This window comes from Balaenoptera acutorostrata, chromosome 11 (genome assembly GCF_949987535.1).
Source record: "Balaenoptera acutorostrata chromosome 11, mBalAcu1.1, whole genome shotgun sequence".
Lineage (NCBI taxonomy): Eukaryota > Metazoa > Chordata > Mammalia > Artiodactyla > Balaenopteridae > Balaenoptera > Balaenoptera acutorostrata.
Genome location: NC_080074.1, coordinates 59,673,429 through 59,694,573, shown reverse-complemented (window position 1 = coordinate 59,694,573; position 21,145 = coordinate 59,673,429). Strand labels below are relative to the sequence as shown.

Here is a 21,145-nt window from a genome sequence, read left to right as displayed (position 1 = left end):
CAAGTTAGTGCAAAGCAAAGTAGATAACTCCATTGAATACTTTTCTTACAGAAGCTGTTTAGCACTGATTTGACCGAGCCTATAATCAAAGCTTAATTCTATTTGAATTATTTGGAAGTAGTCATTGTTCTACGTATTCTCTGCCTTGTTTTCTGAAGTCCTTTCTTAAAAAAATTTACAAACTTATACAAATAACAGTTCACAATACTTTATTGTCCTCTCCCTCTGTAGAAAAAACCAAATATATACAATTGAGAAATAAAATATAAAAATAAAAATAAATAAATAAAAGGAAGGAAGGGAGGGAGGGGAGGGAAGAAGGGAGAAACAGAGAAACAAGGAGAGAGAAAGAAGAAAGGAACAAGGAAGCGTAATGCCCAGTGTTGTAGATTAAACATGGCCACAGATTATTTGCAGCAATTCCCATCAAGAAGTGGAGCTGGGACTTCCCTGGTGGTCCAGTGGCTAAGACTCCATGCTCCCAATGCAGGGGACCCAGGTTTGATCCCTGGTCAGGGAACTAGATCCCACATGCCGCAATTAAAAGATCCCACATGCCGCAAAGACGGTCCTGCAAGTGGCAACGAAGATCCCGTGTGCCGCTAGTAAGACCCGGGGCAGCCAAATAAATAAATAAATATTAAAAAAAATAATAATAATAAGTTGAGCTCATTTCCCCTCATTGTCTCAAAGACAATGCTGAGCAAAAAAAGACACAAAGCATATCACTATATTCTATTAATATGAAATTCAAAAACAGATAAAACTAATGTATGGTAATAGAAACTAGAACAGTGATTATCTTTTTTTTTAATTTATTAATTATTATTATTATTTTTTTTTTTTTTTCGGCTGTGTTGGGTCTTTATTGCTGTGCACGGGCTTTCTCTAGTTGCGGCGAGCACGGGCTACTCTGTGGTGCACGGGCTTCTCACTGAGGTGGCTTCTCTTGTTGTGGAGCATGGGCTCTAGGCACGTGGGCTTCAGTAGTTGTGGCGCATGGGCTCAGTAGTGGTGGCGCACGGGCTTAGCTGCTCCGTGGCATGTGAGATCTTCCCGGACCAGGGCTCAAACCCGCGTCCCCCGCACTGGCAGGCAGATTCTTAACCACTGTGCCACCAGGGAAGTCCCCAGTGATTATCTTTGAAGTCATTTTTGCAAAAGAGATTCTAGAGCATATTCAGTGTTTCCAGAGAAAACTGTCTATACAAGAGTATTTGAGGGGACAGCTTATAACTGATATGGTGATGGAAGCAGCTAATTGTGCTCCTGCCCATCCAGCCAAACAGATGCTGCTAGGCTTACCTCTACTTTAGGAAGGACATGCTCTAACCCCTGCACCGGTTTGTACAGCCTGGCCCTCTGTGGCTCCATGTCCAAGTCAGTGCCTTAGTTTAGAACCTCATCATCTTCGACTGGACTTACCACAAAACACACTGTGACAAGGGTGATCTTTGAAAAATACAAATGTGATGGCATCACTCTCCCACACCCATACCATACATACACACCCCTCCTCCTCCTTAAAATCCTTCAAAGACTCCCCAGTGCCTATAAATTCTGCACTCCCTATCAGGGTACTTAAGTTCGTTTATAATCTAGTCCCTGACTACCTTTCTCTCTCTCTCTCTCTCTCTCTATATATATATATATATCCTGAGTTCTATAACGAATTACTTATAGTTGACCTAGAAAGCACCTCATCTCAGCATCTCTGGGTATAGAGTTGACCCTTGAACAATGAGGAGGTTAAGAACGCCAACCCTCCCCACAGTTGAAAATCCGAGTATAACTTATAATCAGCCCTCAGTATCCGCAGTTCCCCCTGTATCTGGGATTCCACAGATTCGACCAACCACAGATCATATAACACTGTAGTATTTACTACTGAAAAACCTCCATGTTGTTCAAGGCTCAACTACGTAATGCATCCTCTATCTAAAACAGCAGTTCTCAAAATGTGGTCTCAGGAGGTCTATGAGGTGAAAGTATTTTCATAATAACAAGATGTTATTTGCCTTTTTCACAACGGTGATAAAAGCAATATAGGTATAACTGCTAGTGCCTTAGCATAAATCAAGGCTGGGGCATCAAACTGTACTAGTAATATCATCTTCTCCACCACTCCGCATTTGGAGTTTAAAAAGGAAAAGATAAATTTTACTTGTGAATATCCTTGATAAACCAGTAAAATTTAATAATGTTATTAAATTTCCAACTTTGAGTATGTCTTTTTAATATTCTAAGTGTCAAAATGGGAAGTAAGTATAAAGCACTTCTCCCGCTTTACAATAATCATACAATAATTGTCTCAAGGAAAAGCAACTGAGCTACAAGCTGAACTAGCTGCTTTTTACATGGAATACTATTATTTCTTTTTTTAAATTAATTTTTATTGGAGTATGGTTGTTTACAATGTTGTGTTACTATTATTTCTTAAGTAAACAACTGACAGGCAAACTATGGTTATTCAGACTTGGGTATGTACAATATTTTCACGAAAATGAACAAAGTGAGCCTATGACTTCAAAGAAAACAAATGAAAGTATTTGTTGCAAATGATAAAATTCAAACTTTAGCTAAAGTCAGAATTTTGAAAACATGTATCCCCTATGAGCTTGATGGCTTCTCAATACTTTAAGACTTTCCTGATGAAACGGTAGTGGTATTAATGAATGTGATTTTTAAAAACTGTATAATTAACTGTATCAAACACTTGGAAGATCTGAATAACCAAATGAACCAATATTTTCCAATTAATTAAATCATGATGTTTCAAAATCATACATGGGTAAAAGACCCATTCAACGTACTAAACAAACGAATTTTAATGTCACCAAGTACAAAAGTTCATTAATATGGTTTCATATTAATGAAACCATACAACTAACCTAACATTGCAACTAACCTTTAAGAAACTACCACTTGTTGAGTTTGGGTATAATATCAAAGAATACCCACAATTACCTAAAGAAGATATTAAAATACTTCTGTCTTTTTCAGCTACATATCTCCAAGGCTGGATTTTCTTCATATATTTCAACCAAAATGACATACTGCAACAGACTGAATGCAGATGGAGATACAAGAATACAGCTATCTTCCAATAAGCTAGACATCAGAGACTTGTAAAAATATAAAACAATGTCCCTCCTTCTTCTCACTAAATCTTTTCTGTTTTAAAAATTAGTTTTTTCACGACAATGAGGTACCACCTCACACCAGTCAGAATGGCCATCATTAAACAGTCTACAGGGACTTCCCTGGTGGTTCAGTGATTAAGAATCACCCTGCCAATGCAGGGGACACGGGTTCGATCCCTGGTCCAGGAAGATCCCACATGCCGCGGAGCAACTAAGCCCGTGCACCACAACTACTGAGCCTGAGCTCTAGAGCCTGCAAGCCACAGTTACTGAGCCCGCGTGCCACAACTACTGAAGCCCGCGGGCCTAGAGCTTGTGCTCCGCAACAAGAGAAGCCACTGCAATGAGAAGTGTGCATACTGCAATGAAGAATAGCCCCGGCTCGCCACAACCAGGGAAAACCCACGTGCAGGAATGAAGACCCAATGCAGCCAAAAATAAAAATTAATTAATTAATTAATTAATTAATTAAAAGACTTAAAAAAAAAAAAAGTCTACAAATAACGGGACTTCCCTGGTGGTCCAGTGGTTAAGAATCTGCCTCCCAATGCAGGGGATGCAATTTTGATCCCTGGTCAGGTAACTAAGATCCCACATGCTGCGGGGCAGCTAAGCCCGTGTGCCACAACTACTGAGCACACGGGCCACAACTAGAGAGAAGCCCACACACTGAAATGAGGAGGCCACGCACTGCAGTGGAGGGTTCCGCATGCCACAACGAAGATCTCGTGTACTGCAACTAAGACCCGACGCAGCCAAAAATAAAATAAATAAATAATTTTAAAAAGTCTACAAGTAACAAATGCTGCCGCACGTCGCAACTACCAAGCCCACACACCACAACTACTGAAGCCCACATGCCTAGAGCCCATGCTCCGCAACAAAAGAAACCACCACAATGAGAAGCCCACGCACTGCAACAAAGAGTAGCCCCTGCTCACTGCAACTAGAGAAAGCCTGCACGTGTGGCAACAAAGACCCAGTGCAGCCATAAATAAATAAACAACTAAAGGAATGAATGAATGAATGAATGAATAAATAAATAATTAAAATTAAAATTAAAAAAAAATGCTGGAGAGGGTGTGGAGAAAAGGAAATCCTTCTATCCTGTTGGTGGGAATGTAAATTGGTACAGCCACTACAGAAAACAGTATGGAGGTTCCTCATAAAACTAAAAACAGAGTTGCATTATGATCTAGCAATTCCATTCCTGGGCATATATCTGGAAAAAACTATAATCCAAAAATATTCATAGCAGCATCATTTACTATAGTCAAGACATGGAAACAACTTAAATGTCCACTGACAGATGAATGGATAAAGAAGATGTGGCATACACACACACACACACACACACACACACACACACAAATGGAATACTACTCAGCCATAAAAAAGAATGAAAAAATGCCCTTTGCAGCAACGTAGATGGACCTAGAGATTATCGTACTAAGTGAAGTACAAATACCATAAGATATCAATGGTATGTGGAATCTAAAATATGACACAATGAACTTATCTACAAAACAGAAATAGACTCATAGAGAACAGACTTGTTGTTGCCAAGGTCGGGGGGTGGGGGAGAGATGGACTGGGAGTCTGGGATTAACAGATGCAAACTATTATATACAGAATGGATAAACAACAGGGTCCTAGCGTACAGTACAGGGAACTATATTCAATATCCTGTAATAAACCATAATAGAAAAGAATATGAAAAAGTATATATGTGTGTGCGTATATAACTGAGTCACTTTGCTGTACAGCAGAAATTAACACAACATTGTATCAACTATACTTCAATAAATTTTTTTACAAATTAGTTTTTTCAGGACTTCCCTGGTGGTCCAGTGGTAAAGAGTCCACCTTCCGGGCTTCCCTGGTGGTGCAGTGGTTGAGAATCTGCCTGCCAATGCAGGGGACACGGGTTCGAGCCCTGGTCTGGGAAGATCCCACATGCCACGGAGCGACTGGGCCCGTGAGCCACAACTACTGAGCCTGTGCGTCTGGAGCCTGTGCTCCGCAACAAGAGAGACCGCGATAGTGAGAAGCCCGCGCACCACGATAAAGAGTGGCCCCCACTTGCCGCAACTAGAGAAAGCCCTCGCACAGAAACGAAGACCTACACAGCCAAAAATAAAAAAATAAATAAATTAAAAAAAAAAAAAAAAGAGTCCACCTTCCAATGCAGGGGATGTGGGTTCAATCCCTGGTTGGGGAACTAGGATCCCACATGCCACAGGGCAACTAAGCCTGTGCGCCACAACTACTGAGCTCACAAGCCTCAACTAGAGAGCCTGTGTGCCACAAACTATTAGCGCCCACGTGCTCTGGAACCCACGCGCCACAACTACAGAGCCCATGTGCCCTGGAGCCTGTGCGCCACAACTAGAAGAGAAGAGTCGCACGCCACAACTAGAGAGAAGCCCACGTGCTGCAATGAAAGATCCCACATGCCTCAACAAAGATCCCACGTACCACAACTAAGACTGACACAGCCATAAATAAATAAGAAATAACAGAACTATTAAAAAATTAGTTTTTTCAGTAAAAAGTACATTATAAAAAATTGGGCAGAAGAACTGAATAGGCAATTTTCCAAAGAGGAAATGCAAATGGCCAACAGGCACATGAAAAGATGCTCAACAGCGCTAGTCATCAGAGAAATGAAAATCAAAACCACAATGAGATATCACCTCACACCTGTCAAAATGGCTATCATCAAAAAGAACACAAATAACAAATGTTGGCAAGGATGTGGAGAAAAGGGAACCCTTGTACATTGTTGCTGGGAATGTAAACTGGTGTAGCCACTGTGGAAAAACAGCATGGAGGTTCCTCAAAAAACTAAAAAAAGAACTACCATATGACTCAGCTATTCCACTCCTGGGTACACATCCGGAAAAAACAAAAACACTAATTCGAAAAGATACATGCACCTCAATGTTCATAGCAGCATTATTTACAACTGACAAGATATGGGAGCAACCTAAGTGTCCAACAAATGATGAATGGATAAAGTGTGTCTGTGTGAATGTACATACACACACACACACACACACACACACACACACACAATGGAATACTACTCAGACATAAAAAAGAACAAAATTTTGCCATTTGCAGCAAAGTGGATGGACTTGGAGGGCATTATGCTAAGTGAAATAAGTCAAAGAAAGAAAGGCAAATACTATATTAAATCACTTATATGTGGAATCTAAAAAATACAACAAACTAGTGCACATAAAAAAGAAGCAGACTCACAGATATAGAGAACAAACCAGTGGTTACCAGTCGGGGGGATGTGGGTGGGCAAGAGCAAGCAATATAGGGGTGGGAGAGCAGGAGGTAGAAACTATTGGGTGTAAGATAGGCTACAAGGACATACTGTACAATACAGAGAATACAGCCAATATTTTGTAGTAACTGTAAATGGAGTGTAACCTTTAAAAATTGTATAAAAAATTAGTGTGTTATATATACTAATATGTAAGGAGTTTATTATTTTTAATAAATATTTAAATATTTTCTTAGTTTTAATTTCTAACACAGTAAATACTGGCAAATATAACCCCACATAAATAAAAGTTCTTTAGAGTCTGTAATAACTTTTTGAAGAGTTAAAAGGTCAGACACCCACAATTTGAGAACTACTAATCTAGAATTTCCCCTGCCCCATTTGTCCTTCAAGGCTCTGCTCCTCCAGAAAGCCTTCCCTGAGAGCTTAGGTAAAGTTAATCTGCTACAGTTGCTTACAGTGGAGCACAAAAGACTACACTGGTTCATAGGCACTCAGTTAACTGTTGAATGAACAAGGCTAAGCTGAGGGCACATGCTGCCAAATATACATGTACGAAAACATTTCAAAGTTGTTATTTTGTATATATCCACCATGACTAAAACCTCTCTCTCAAATCTTGAAACAACTGCTGGTGGAAATGTAAACTTCATATATCTTTGGAAGGCATTTTTATAATGTCTATAAAAATTCCAAAGTATACACCTTTAGAAAATTATCTTACTGATATTACAAATATGCAAAATGACATATGTACAAGGTTATTCATGCTGCACTATTTGTAACTGAGAAAAAATCAAAATGCCCTTTAATAGAAGAATGATAAACAATACATACATAGCCCATATAATACTGTACAGACAAAAACAAGAATAAGGAAATTCAACTTACAACAACACATATAACTTGATGTATGTGTAAGTAAGAAAAGAGTAAGACACAGAACCATTTTTGTAAAAAGGAAGAAAAGAAGATACATACATATTTACATGTATGTGTATATTTTATGCTTATAAGCACACAGGATGCACAAAAACTGGTAATACTAGTTGCCCCTGGAAAGAGGAACTGACTGGTTTTCATTGTAGGAACAAGAAAACTTCTCTACTTTTTTCTATACTTAGAATTTTGTACCATGTAAATGTGATACCAATCCAAACAGTAAATCTAAAAATATGTAAGAATCTTCATTTCACATAAAGAATAACTTCTCATCTTTCTTTTTCTAGCCTCAAAAAACGTCAATCCCCAATTTTTTTTTTTTTTTTTTAAGGAGGCAAGTGCTCTCTGCTCCATCTCCCATTTCTTTTTTTTTTTTTAAAGTATTTGTTTATTTATTTATTTATGACTGTGTTGGGTCTTCGTTTCTGTGCGAGGGCTTTCTCTAGTTGTGGCAAGCGGGGGCCACTCTTCATCGCGGTGTGCGAGCCTCTCACTATCGCGGCCTCTCCTGTTGCGGAGCACAGGCTCCAGACGCACAGGCTCAGTAATTGTGGCTCACAGGCCCAGCTGCTCCGCGGCACATGGGATCTTCCCAGACCAGGGCTCGAACCCGTGTCCCCTGCATTGGCAGGCAGATTCTCAACCACTGTGCCACCAGGGAAGCCCCCCAATTTTTAAAATTTTTTTTAAATTTATTTTATTCAAGTATAGTTGATTTACATTGTTTTGTTAATTTCTGCTGTACAGCAAAATGATTCAGTTATATACATACAATACATTCTGGTTTTTTATTATTTACCTTTATTATTATAATTATTTTTTACAATACATTCTTTTTCATATTCTTTTCCATTATGGTTTATTGCAAGATATTAAATATAGTTCCCTGTGCTATACAGTAGGACCTTGCTATTTATCCATCCTATATATAACAGTTTGCATCTGCTAATCCCAAACTCCCAATCCATCCCTCCCCCTGGCCCTTGGCAACCACAAGTCTGTTCTCTATGTCTATGAGTCTATTTCTGTTTTGTAGATAGGTTCATTTGTGCCATATTTTAGATTCCACATATAAGTGATATCATATGGTATTTATTTGTCTTTCCCTTTCTGACTTACTTCACTTAGGATGATAATCTCTAGCTGCATCCATGTAACTGCAAATGGCATTATTTTGTTCTTTTTTATGGTTGTGTAGTATTTCATTATATACATGTACCACATCTTCTTTATCCATTCACCTGTCAATGGACATTTAGGTTGTTTCCATGTTTTGGCTATTGTGAATAGTGTTGCTATGAACATAGGAGTGCATGTATCTTTCTGAATTATAGTTTTGGCAGGGTATATTCCTAGGAGTGGGACTGCTGGATCATATCACCATACACACAATGGAATATTACTCAGCCATAAAAAAGAATGAAATCCTGCTATCTGCAGCAACATGGATGGACCTAGAGAATATTATGTTAGTGAAATAAGTCAAAGAGAGAAAGACAAATACAGTATGATAACACTTATATGTGGACTCTAAAAAATAATACAAATGGGGGGGTGGGGGAGGGTTGGATTGGAAGTTTGGGACTAGGAGATGCAAACTATTATATATAGAATGGATAAACAATGAGGTCCTATTGTATAGCATAGGTAACTATATTTAATATCCTATAATAAACCATAATGGAAAAGAGTATGAAAAAGAATATATATTCATATATACCTGAATCACTTTGCTGTACACCAGAAACTAACACAATATTGTAAATCAACTATACTCCAATTAAAAATAAAAAATAAAAATAAATAAAAATTAAAAATAATACAAATAAATGTAATGCAAAACAGAAACAGACTCACAGATATAGAAAACAAACTAGTGTTTACCAAAGGGGAGAGGAGCAAATTAAGGGTATGGAATTAAGAGATACAAACTACTATATATAAAATAGATAAGCAACAAGGATATATTGCATAACACAGGGAATTATAGCCATTATGTTGTAATAACTTTTAATTGAGTATAATCTGTAAAAATACTGAATCACTATGCTGTACACACGAAACTAATAAAATACTGTAAATCAACTATATGACAACTAAAAAAAAAAAAAGGATTTCCCCAATGGTCCACTGGTTAAGAATCCGCCTTCTAATGCAGGGGACGCGGGTTTGATCCCTGGTTGGGGAACTGAGATTCCACATGCTGTGGGGCAACTAAGCCTGTGTGCCACAACTACTAAGCCTGCACACCTCAACTAGAGAGCCCACGTGCCACAAACTACAGAGCCCACATGCTCTGGAGCCCACGTGCCACAACTACAGAGCCCGGGCGCCACAACTAGAGAGAAGTTTGTGTGCCACAATGAAGAGCCCACATGTTGCAAAGAAAGATCCCGCATACTGCAACGAAGAAGATCCCACGTGCCGCAACAAAAGACCCAACGCAACAAAAAAAAAAAAAAAAAGAAAGATACCCACTATGAAGCCTTTAAATTAACTGTGTTAAGTGGTTAACTAGTGATTCTAGGGTAGGGTCAGTATCTTCACCTTTTACCTTGTATACTTTTGAATTATTTAAATTTCTTACAATGATTACATATTACTTTTGCAATTTGAAAAATGCAAATCTGTAAGATTGAAGATACGGAACTTAAAAATCTACAGTCCTGACTTTGAATTAGACATGTTGATATGAACTTGTGATACACTTTCTTTCAAAAAAAAGATACCATTTTCCTAACCTTGTTCACTAAAAACAGCAAGAAACAATGAACAACCCACTAAGCAATGAGTACCTCTTGCACCCAGACTGTGGCCTCTAAACATCATTTCCCAATAAAGGGGCAATGGCTGTTAGATGCCCAGGAATGGAAGTGTAAAAGAGGATCTCAGAGTATCAGGTCAGGCCAGAAAACAAAGAAACAATCAAAGACTAGGAGGATCATACCAAGAGGACACTGCAGGGAAATTCCCTGGTGGTCCAATGGTTAGGACTCCATGCTCTCACTGCCAAGGGCCCGGGTTCAATCCCTGGTTGGGGAACTAAGATCCCACAAGCCACGCAGCATGGCCAATAAATAAATATATTAATTAATTATTTACTTTTTTAAAAAAAGGACATTGGAGCCAACTTGAAGAGGTTCCCATTTGCCATTATCAGTTAATCAGTGAGATATCAATAAGAATAAAAAAAGAAATTGACTGAAACCCATAAATATATTTAAATTGGTGAGTTCATAATGACAATTTAAAAAAAAACTAATCAGTCACCTTTGCAGGATGTTAGTGAACAAATTCATTATTTTGAAAATGGCAATGACTGTTAATTAAAATAAAGACTCAAAGCATTTGTCTCACCTTTCCTGTACAAGATATACCTGAAAGTAACCAACTAAGTGATGAGGGAAGTATCTCTTTATAAAAGTATTCCACCTAAAATAAATTTTAAAATAATACAACTTCAATATCACCATTCTGTAATCACTAATGAAATTCAATAAAGGATGTAGACAATGATCATCAATGACTGCTGACATCATGAAAATTAGACTAACAGACATCACACACTTCCTCCTAATGGAACTACACTATAAAGTATTCAAGCCAAAAACACTGAATCTGAATCTGATCAAGTCTCTAGATATAACTGCCCATTTGAAGGAAATACAAAGTACAGAGAAATATGTTAAATGACACCACTATGATGTCAATCACCAAATCCACTTGTGGGAAACTACTGGACAGATAACCCAGATTCTTCAACAAATACACCGGGGGAAGAAAAAAAGGAGAGGGGAAATTTTTCAGATTAAATGATTTTTAAAGATATATCGACCAACTACAAGGTACAGATTTTATTTGGATCCTATTTTAAACAAACAGGCTGTTTAAGAAATATGATACAATCAGGGAAATATGAACACCAGATATTTAATATTAAGGAATTATTGTTTATTGTTTTAGAACTGTAAATGGTATTGAGGGACTTCCCTGGTGGCACAGTGGTTAAGAATCCACCTGCTAATGCAGGGGACACAGGTTTGAGCCCTGGTCTGGGAAGATCCCACATGCTGCGGAGCAACTAAGCCTGTGCGCCACAACTACTCAGCCTGCGCTCTAGAGCCCGCGAGTCACAACCACTGAGCCCACGCGCTGCAACTACTGAAGCCCACGTGCTGCAACTACTGAAGCCCACGCACCTAGAGCCTGTGCTCCGCAACAAGAGAAGCCACCGCAATGAGAAGCCCGCTCACCGCAATGAAGAGTAGTCCCCGCTCACCAAAACTCCAGAAAGCCCACACGGAGCAACGAAGACCCAATACAGCCAAAATAAATAAATAAATAAATAAAAATTTAAAAATAAATGGTATTGATATTATGTTTTTTTAAAGTCCTTATTATTTAGGGTATATACTGAAATATTTAGGGGTGAAATAATACATCAGATTTCCTTCAAGATAATCAGGAAAGGGGAGCCCAGTTCAATTCCTGCCTCATCCCTACCTTTCTATATTGATTCCTCTCTTCTTTTCTTTTACATCTGTTTGTGCTGCACAATTAAATGTAACTAAATTCTACAGCATTCCATCTATAATACAGAATCTAATCCATTATATCTACTGTTGTTTTGTTCAAGTTTTATCTCCACCACTAGCCAGCAAGGTCTTTTAATGCACACAAAAAATTTTTGATCCCACAACCCTAGAATGGTGCTAAGCCTTCTAATGGTCCCAAGTACCTAATCTGACACTCAAGGTGTCTCTGAAAAACCCTGGGACCTATGGAAAAATGCAATATTCTTCCTTGTCACCCCAAGGGCTACTTTGTGCTAAAATTTAAGTTTTAACCATAGTAAAAGCATATAATATTATCTTATTCAAATTTAACAGGGGTTCCTTTTATAACATCAAAATTCTAAGTCTTCAGCAAGTTAGGGCAAGCTAATAAGCACAAGCTTTTCCTCCCAGAGTTCAAATGGGAACTTGAGTATTTATGCTCTTTCGCAGAAACAAAATTATACATTACTAGGTTTAAATAGAAATTTTATTATCTAAGTGATTGATTAAATACACTGAAGTTATTTAATAAAAGCTTCAGCTGTAATGTAAAAAGAGAGCTTACCCAAAGAAATAGTCACAAAGCCCAGGAAAAAAAGAACTCACTACCTAACTGGCAACCAGTAGCACTGGAGAACAAGTCTACTGGAGTACTTACAAGTTTTAAGAGTTGATTTATAGCCCCTTTATCCTTTAAAAAAAATTTTTTTTTAATAAATAAATTTATTTATTTTTTACTGCACTGGGTCTTCGTTGCTGCGCACGGGCTTTCTCTAATTGAGGCGCGCGGGCTTTCTCTAATTGTGGCGAGCAGGGGCTACTCTTCGTTGTGGTGCATGGGCTTCTCATTGCGGTGGCTTCTCTTGTTCACAGGCACTAGGCACATGGGCTTCAGTAGTTGTGGCACACAGGCTCAGTAGTTGTGGCTCGCAGGCTCTAGAGCTCAGGCTAAGTAGTTGTGGCGCACAGGCTTAGTTGCTCCGTGGCATGTGGGATCTTCCTGCACCAGGGATCGAACCCATGTCCCCTGCATTGGCAGGCGAATTCTTAACCACTGGGTCACCAGGGAAGCCCCAAATATGTTTTAAAATAATTGATTTTTTCCCTCTAATCATAAAAGAAATCCATGTTATTTATAAATAGAGATAAACAAAAAAGAAAATAAAAACCATCTCACTACCTCCTTCATAACATTTTGTCTTACTAAACAGTAAGTCCTTTGAGGGCAGCTCACTTCCCCAAGCAACACAGGAAATTGTGTTCTACAGCTCTCTACGGAAGCCCTAAGGGGAAGGAAAGAGGAAAAACCCATGGGCTTAATTCAATGAGAGCAACACGTAGATTTGTCTTTCAGTTTTTTTTACATTTCACCATTTATATAAATCCAGGGTCAGAAAAAAAAAACTTACATTCCACTCTTATGGAATTTTCTTGGTTTATAATAATTTGGGGGGCATTTTTTCCAGTGTCCTCAAAATTTCTTACTATAGCAGCAGCAAAGTCTTACACTTCGAATTGGCAAGTCGGGTAGTAAACATTTCATATTCACTCTGTGTAAAGTCTGTGTCTATTTTAACTTATATTTAAATTAGTTACTCAAAGTACCATTCCATTTATCTGTTATTTCTTATGTTGAGGTCCTACCCAACTCCGTCAACAGATTTTTCTTATTTCATGTAGTTAAGTGTACACTGAATAACTAAGTTTCTCCTCAAAATATCCTACACTAGTCTGAATCTACACATATGCAAAACAATTCTGGTGTCATGAAATTCACCCACAAGTACCCAACTGTAATGCTCACCTGATCTCTAACTCAGATGTATTGCCTCATCCATCCAGGCGAAGTATAATAACTGTACTTATCAAGCATAATTTGAAGAGACACTGCAGAAAGCAGAGTAGATAGCCTCCAGCAATTCACCTAAGAGGGGAAAAAAATTATCCCTTTCACCACCCAGTCTAGGCTCTAACAAGTTTTCAGCAACAGTCAAATAAAATTCTCAGAACAGTTTTGACTTTTCACTGGACTCTGTGTCTTAATTAAGCAGTCTGAGTGACAGTGCAAAAATTAATTTGAAGCTACTTTTCTTCTTCCTTACTCCAAAAAGCCAAATATTGTCTGTCCTGACTATTCAAATCCCCAGAGATTTCAATTCTGCAGGAGCTCTACATGGTTCTAAATTTAGCCAAGTAATAGAAATAGTTGGAAGGCATGCAATTCATTTTAATATCTGCACCTCTATGTTGCCAGGAAGCTAATTTTTAAAGTAGTCTTAGAGCAGTCATCCACATAAAAGAACAAATATATAAGCCATGTAATCAACTGATAGGTTAGTAATTGTGTTAATTAAAATATTACCTATAACTTCTGTAAGTGACCAACATCACCCCTCTGAAAATATATTCTATATTTCTTACACAGGGATAGAGTTTTAAATATTTCAACAAAACATGGGACTTCCCTGGCAGTCCAGCGGTTAAGACTCCGTGCTTCCAACGCAGGGGGCATGGGTTTGATCCCTGGTTGGGGAACTAAGATCCTGCATGCCGTGCGGTGCAGCCAACAACAACAAAAAAAACACGTTAATAGCAAATCACTTTCCCTACAGCTTATTTATGTTTCTACTTCAAAGGAACACATAGATAGGTTTAAGGAGTTTCACCTTCAATGCAAAATGTTTTTGTACACTTTGCTATACAGCACAAATCAGCACAACATTGTAAATCAATACTTCAATAAAAAAAAAAACCAAGGGGGAAAAAAAGTTTTTGTAGAAAGGACTGACATGTCTCATTTCACGTAGAGTCCCAGAGCAGGACATTCTCAAGCTGTTGGACCATAAGTGACCAGGGTGTACCAGATCCCAATTCTAAGGCTAAATCTAGTTTGGATTTTCTAAAACATCAGGCCTCATAAGGAGCCATAAAACCATACTCCAGCATAAATGTTCAAAACAATAAACACCCTAATTTCATGTCAGTTTCCTAGACTGCGTTCACAGATCAATGTGTAAAACATATGTGCAGATGAATACAAGATGCAGGTTCAAAGCACAAAGTATAAAAGACCTGGATTAGAACTTTCCCTATCTAAGGAGATTTTAATTCAGAGAGCTGAAAATAACAAAGAGGGAAACAACTCAAGTGACTATACCACAGAAAGAAAAAGCCTGGATTACATAAGAGTAAGAAGGATACGAATACTTATTTTCACCTTCACATGTCACCACTAAGTTAGGAGAAGAAAAAACAATACAATGCCAATTTTCTGCACAACATCCCATCTCCTATGGCAAGTCATCAGCACTGCCTATATATAACTCACTTCATTCTGAGAAGTAATTCAATTTAGACACTTTATTATCAAATAATTCTGAGAAGACATAGAAGGGTCTTAGATCTGGAATCCACTCTTATTTTTTGTCCTGGAAATAACTGATCCCATAAAGATAGCAAAGAATAGATAATTAAGAATGAGAAGCAGTTCCCCTTTAAAGGAACCATGCCCCACTAAAGGTATCAGGGTTCCTTGCAGAAGTGACTGATTCCAGGTTTGTAAAGTACAAAGCGAGCCCAAAATACCTTGTTGTGCCAGGATGTAAGGAATTCCTCAAAACTTGACTGGGACAAGTCAAAAAGACATAGGAGTTAGTTTGAAGGGGCTCCCACTGACCAAAGTGACGACAATTGTTGCATGTATAATACTAAGTATTGTCAGTATTTTTTTAAGTGCTTTTCCTTATTGAAAAAAAAAATGGAAAAGAACAAAAATACACATACACACAAACTCCAAAGCTCTGAAATTAAGCATTAACAAACCAGGTTCATGATATATGATCAGTATCCAAAAACCCAACTATAAACAATGCCAAGCAGTGCTCCTCAGTATTATTTTTACAATTGTTAGTCATGCTAAGCATCAAGAAAAAGAAAACACATCATTGCACATTACAGCCAACCCCCCCGCAAGAAAGGCTAAAATTTTGACACTAGAGAATTGAATAATGTTTGATGCTATACCACAAACAGCTTCTGATGTATATCCAATGTGAAAAAGTCTTTACACATATATGACATATTTTTTATATTGATAAAGGATTGTAACATATTGAATTTTTTAAAATACCAAATCTATAGTGATCCTCAAAAACAAAAAACGGGAGAAATAAAGTTCTTCTTTGTAGAATAATGCCAACTAGTAAATGTAGAAGGAATGACAGACTCAACATTTTGCAACCACCAATGTAATAACTAATTCAGACAAGGATCATCAACGAATGTTACCACCACTGGGCAAAACGCAGAGGAAAAGAAGAGTCATTCCATCTGAACAGTATCATCCCACAGATTGTTTCTTAATTACAAAGGGAAAAAGGCACCTTTACAAAGAAGAAATGTAGCCTATATCAACTTATCTAAGTGACCAAACTTATATCACAATAAGCACACAATACCTAAATAGTATTCTTGCCAAAAATATTTAATCTGAACCTAATCATGACAAATCCAAATTGTGAAATATTCTTCAACACAACTGGCCTGAACTCTTCAAAAATATCAATGACACGAAAAACAAAAATAGAAAGAACTGCTCTGAATTAAAAGGCTAAAACAATATGAAAATTAAATGTAATTCATGATACTTGAATAAATCCAGGATTGGAAGGACAGCTATAAAGCAATATCTCAATTATTGAGATGATGGAGGAAATTTGATTATAGACTATAAATAATTATATATCACTGTAAAATATTTAAATGTGATAATGAGTTTGATAACAGTATTATACTAATATAGGAAAATACCTTGTTCTTAGGTGATATATACTTAACAAATTCTGGGTGAAGATTCCTGATGTGTGTAATTTCCTAATACAAATTCCTAATACACAATAAAAAATAATGTATATATGTATAGGGAGGGAAGGGAGAGAGGTGGAAAGTGAGGGAGAGAGGGGGAAAGTGAGAGAGAGAGGTGGAAAGTGAGAGAGAGAGAACGAGAGGGAGGGAAGGGGTAAAGAAAGAGTGTAAGAGCATAAATGTGACAAAATATTCAATAAATATTAGGTAAAAGTCATATTGATGCTCATTGTATCACTCTTTCAACTTTTCTATAGGTTTGGAATTCTTCTACATAAAACCATGGGGGTGAAAAATAACAAGCAGTAACATTAACCCAAGCTCTTGGCTATCCAGTATAAATTTTGCTGTGTCCTAAAAGCAATTCCAGGTGATGATTACAAGCGCAGACTTCAGCATGAAACTGGGTTATGTTCTGGCTGCATGATGATGGACAAATAACCTAACCTAACCTCTCTGCAATGGTCTGAATGTGTCCTCTCAAAATTTATATGTTGAATCCTAACCCCCAAACATGATATTAAGAGGTGAGGCCTTTGGGGTGGTTAAGTCATGAGCTTACTGCCTTATAAAAAAGGTTCCAGAGAGATTCCTAGCTCCTTTCACCATGTGAGGACACAGTAAGATGCTGGCTATTAACCAGGACAAGGGCCCTCAGCAGAATCTGACCATAGTTGATCTTGGACTATTCAGCTTCCAGAACTGTGAGAAATAAATTTTTGTTGATGAGCCACCCAGTATTTTGTTATAGCAGTCTGAACAGATTAAGTCACTCCCTAAACCTCAACTGTAAATAGGGATAATACAGTACTACTCCATAGGGACTGTCTTCTGAGGATTAAATGATCTAATGTGTCCTATTATTATACTTCTGTGATATCACATTCTTTGTTCACTTAACTGCCCTGTAAGTACATGGGGAGACTGGACCAATTTTTAGCCTTTCTCTGACTTGGCAACTAGCTTATAAGCTATAATAACTTTATTAAAATTTTGTGAATTGCCAAATATATCCAAATTCAAATAAAAGAATTAAAATGCATTCCATCTAAGGACCAATAAAAATAAATCCACCATTAGCACAAATGACAGAGCTAACATACTCTAAAGTACCTGTCAAAGCAGTAGCTTTTCACAGCTTACATTTGCTCCTTCCTCAAAATAATAGAGGGTCACCTGTCACGAACAGACACAGGCTGCCTTGGTCCCAAAAATGTCAATCTTTACATTAAAATCCAATGCCCTCAGGCCAGAAGTGCCTCTTACATTCTGGAATTTCCTGGGGCTTCATGTCAGCTCTCTTATCACTCTGTAAGTTTGCCCTGCATGATCCCATTTCCTATCATGGACTGAACACCCTTCATGTACAGAGTACTCCAAAAACCTAAATACCCCTGTTTCTCTGTAGAGCTCCAGATTCATTTAGACAACTAGCTGCTATACATTTTCCAAAAGTGAACTTTACCAACACTCCTCTAAGCCGAAACCTGCATCCCCCTTTTTTAGTGATATAATTGACATATATTAGCTACAGGTATACAACATGATTCAATACATGTATATACTGTGAAATAATCACAAGTCTAATTAACATCTATCACCAGACATATTCACAATTTTTTCCTTGTAATAAGAATGTCTAAGATCTTCTCTGCTAGCAACTTTCAAATATACAATACAGTATTTACTATAGTCTCCATGCTGTACATTTCATCCCCAAGACTTATTTATATATATGTGTGTGTGTATAAACATATATATGTAACTGGAAATTTGTACCCTTTTGTCCACCTTCACCCATTTCAGCCATCCCCCACTCCCTGCCTTTGGCCACCACCAATCTGTTCTCTGTAGCTGTGAGATTCCACATTAAGTGAGCTCATACGGTATTTGTTCTTCTCTGACTTATTTCACTTAGCATAATGCCCTCAAGATGCATCTATCTAATCTATCTATACTGTCACAAATAGCAGGAGTTCCTTCTTTTTCCTGTATGTGTGTGTGTGTGTCTGTATACAGCCATATTTTCTTTATCCATTAATTCGTTGCTGGACACCTAGGTTGTTTCCATGTCTTAGCTACTGGGAACAATGCTGCAATGACATCAGGGTGCAGGTATCTCTTCAAGATAATGATTTCATTTTCTTCAAATATATATCCAGAAGTAGGACTGCTGGGTCACATGGTAGTTCTGTTTTTTAATTTCTTGAGGAACCTCCATACTGCTTTCCATAGTGGCTATCCCAATTTACATTCTCACCAACAGTGCACTAGGGTTCCCTTTTCTCCACATTGTCACCAACACTATCGCTTATCTTTTTGATAATAGCCATTCTAACAGGTGTAAGCTAACATCTCATTGAGGTTTTGATTTGCATTGTCCTGATGATTAGTGATGATGAGCACATTTCCATGTACCTGTTAGCCATCTGTATATCTTTTTTGGAAAAATGTCTATTCAGTTCCTCTATCCATTTTTTAATCAGATTGGTTTTTTTCCTATTGAGTTGCATGAGTTCTTTATACATTTCAGGTATCAACCCTTTTTCAAATATATGATTTTTTGGAAGTACAGTTTATGTACAATATTATGTAAGTTACAGATGTACAATATAGTGATTCATAATTTTTCAAGGTTATACTCCATTTAGTTATTATAAAATATTGGCTATATTCCGTGTTGTACCATATATCCTTGTAGCTTTTTTTATATATAATAGTTTGCACCTCTTTCGAATATATGATTAGTAAACATTTTCTCCCATATAGTAGGCTTTTTCATTTTGTTGATGGTTTCCCTTGCTGTGCAGAGATTTTTAGTTTGATATAGTCCCACTTATTCATTTGTGCTTTCACTGTCTTTGCTTTTGGTGTCAAATCCAAAGAATCCCCAAGACTGATGTCAAGGAGCTTACTCCCTATGTTTCTTTCTACAAGTTTTATGGTTTTAGGTCTTATGTTCAAGCTTTTAATCCATTTTGAGCCATTTTTTGTGTCTGGTGTAATATAGTAGTCCAGTTTTCCCAACACCATTCATTGAAGAGATTATCCTTTGCCTATTGTTTGTTCTTGGCTCCTCTGTCATAAATTAATTGACCATGTGTGCATGGGTTTATTTCTGGGCTCTCTATTCTGTTCCATTAATCTATGTATCTGTTTCTATGCCAATACCATACTGTTCTGATTACTATGGCTTTGTAATATAGTTTGAAATCAGGAAGTATCATACCTTCAGTTTTGTTCTTCTTTCTCAAGATTTCTTTGGCTATTTGGTGTCTTTTGTGGTTCCACACAAATTTTAGGATTGTTTGTTCCCTGTGAAAAATGCGACTGGAATTTTGATAGTGATTGCATTGAATCTGTAGATTGCTTTGGGTGGTATGGACGTTTTAACAATATTAATTCTTCCAATCCATGAGCAGAGAGTATCTTTCCACTTATTTGTGTCTTCTTCAATTCCTTTCACTGATGTCTTATAGTTTTCAGTGTACATGTCTTTCACCTCCTTGGTTAAACTTATTCCTAGGTATTTTATTCTTTATGCTACAATCACAAGCGGAATTATTTTTTTAATTTCTCTTTTTGATAGTGATTAATGTATAAAAACACAACTGATTTCTGTATATTGATTTTATATCCTGCAACTTTACTGAATTCATTCATTAGTTCTAACAGTTTTTGGTGTAGTGTTTAGGATCTTCTATATATAATATCATGTCATGTCATCTGCAAATCTTCTTCCTTTCTGATCTGAATGCCTCATTTCTTTTTTTGCCCAACTGCAGTGACTAGGACTACCAAAATTATGTTGAATAAAAGTGGCAAGGAAAAGCTTTCAGCTTCAGTTGAGTTTAATGTTAGATGAGGGCTTGTAACATATGGCTTTTATGGTGTTGAGGTACATTCCTTCTATACCCACTTTTGTTGAGTTTGTTTGTAATGCTTTTTCTGCACCATTGAGATGACCATATGATTTTTATCCCTCATTTTGTTAATGAGGTGTATCACACTGATTGACCTGCAGATGTTGAACCACCCTTGCATCCCTGAAATAAATCCCACTTGATTATGGTGTATGATCCGTTTAATGTATTGTTGAATTCAGTTTGCTAATATTTTGTTGAGGATTTTTGCATGTATATTCATCAGGGATACTGGCCTGTAATTTTCTTTACTTGTAGTGTGTCCTTGTCTGGTTTTTGTATCAAGGTTATGCTAGCCTCATAAAATGAATCTGGAGTTTGAGAAGGATTGGTATTAGTTCTTCTTTAAATGTTTGGTAGAATTCACCAGTGAAGCCACCTGGCCCTGGACTTTTGTCTGTTGGAAGGTTTTTGATTACT

At 37.4% G+C, this 21,145-nt stretch overlaps 1 protein-coding gene across 27 annotated transcripts in view; it reads right to left on the bottom strand.

Moving 5' to 3' along the window:
- The window catches only part of R3HDM2 (R3H domain containing 2), a 148,564-nt gene that overhangs the window by 111,672 nt on the left and 15,747 nt on the right, over positions 1–21,145 (bottom strand). For 2 of the 27 annotated variants that reach the window (XM_057556299.1, XM_057556298.1), the window contains exon 2: positions 13,744–13,863. The exons of the other annotated variants lie outside the window; for them this stretch is intronic. The gene's annotated coding sequence lies outside the window, so the exon portion shown is untranslated. The remainder of the gene's footprint in view (positions 1–13,743; positions 13,864–21,145) is intronic. 27 annotated transcript variants of the gene reach the window in all.